This window comes from Protopterus annectens, chromosome 7.part0 (genome assembly GCF_019279795.1).
Source record: "Protopterus annectens isolate FY-2018-M chromosome 7.part0, PAN1.0, whole genome shotgun sequence".
Classification (NCBI taxonomy): domain Eukaryota; kingdom Metazoa; phylum Chordata; order Ceratodontiformes; family Protopteridae; genus Protopterus; species Protopterus annectens.
The window spans coordinates 543,618,757-543,620,061 of record NC_056739.1 but is presented as its reverse complement, the minus strand read 5'-3'; positions in this window follow the sequence as shown (position 1 = coordinate 543,620,061).

Below are 1,305 nucleotides of genomic sequence, written 5' to 3'. Positions count from 1 at the left end.
AGGTGACCTCTGTCTGGCATAGAAAGTAATCTCAGACCCTGCCTTGATGGGACTGCTGCATATCCGCAAGTCAAGCTCCACTCGAGTAACCCACACGTACGATTTCAACCTGGTCTATGACATCAATAGGATTTGCTGGCAGGACAGATTTGTGTCCCAGAGAGTCCCCCATCTGTGGAATAGACTCCTTACCCATGTCAAGCAGAGTACCTCATTATATCTTTTCAAGCGCAACCTGGATAACTGGATGGGAAACAGAAATTATACCCCTGGGATTCCACCTGTGTCCCCGCTGGACAGGGGTTTTGGGTGCTGACTTGCTTAAACATTGGCTAAACTTTTGGGTAGGCTTATAACAGCCTTAGGGCCAATAGCCTCGTAACTTCCTATGATGCTACGATCCTATGTATGTCTTATCTGATACTGTCATGTCTATAAACTGCAGAATGGACTATTTGTTTAAAGGCATTCTACAGACAGTTTTGGAGAAACTAATAAACAGCAACAGTTAAAAACCACTAGGTGAACCTGATGAAATTAACAAAAACTCTTATAATAAGCTGATTTAATAAAGAGTTTAGTATACGGTTGAGTTTTTGTTATTTTTTATTTTATTTTTTTGTTTTAGAGCACTGTCTAAGTCATTGTGTATGCCTCTATCACCACTGACAAGTTCTCTGTTATCACCTGTGAGTTTTCTGTCATGCATGGCTTCAGATATTCAGTTCTTGTATAATTTGAGCATGTATATTATGGAGTAATCTGCCATCCACAGAACAAAGCAATTCACAGCTGAAAGGTGGGCATTCGCTACCACGTCCAGGATGCGTTTATGACAATAGATCATTAACCGCAGTCTAGCACAATACGTACAGCAGGAAATTACATTCTTTACTTTTCATTTATTTTCGTTTATTTTAACTGTCACTGTGCTGACGTCAGACTTTGATGGTCTGTGCACTGACTCTTACCTTACTTGTTGTCTCTAGGAGAAAGGCTTGGCAAAGATCTCTAAGGGTCTTACATTAAGGGGGTGGTAATCTTTTTCCTTATGCCATACCTACTGCTCTCTTCCTTTTCTGGTTCCAAGCATGCGATAATGTCAATTTTGGAAGTGTGTGTGTGTGCGTGCGTGTGCGTGTGTGTGCGTGTGTTTGTCTGTGCATTTATGTCTATATATCCCAGCAAATGCCGTACTGATAATGCCTATATGCACAATTCCACAGCCAGTTCTTTTACCTGCTTGCTGCAAGCTTCTCAGACTTTACTTTGCCTCTGTGATTTACTGCAGCCCTCGACAAGAGA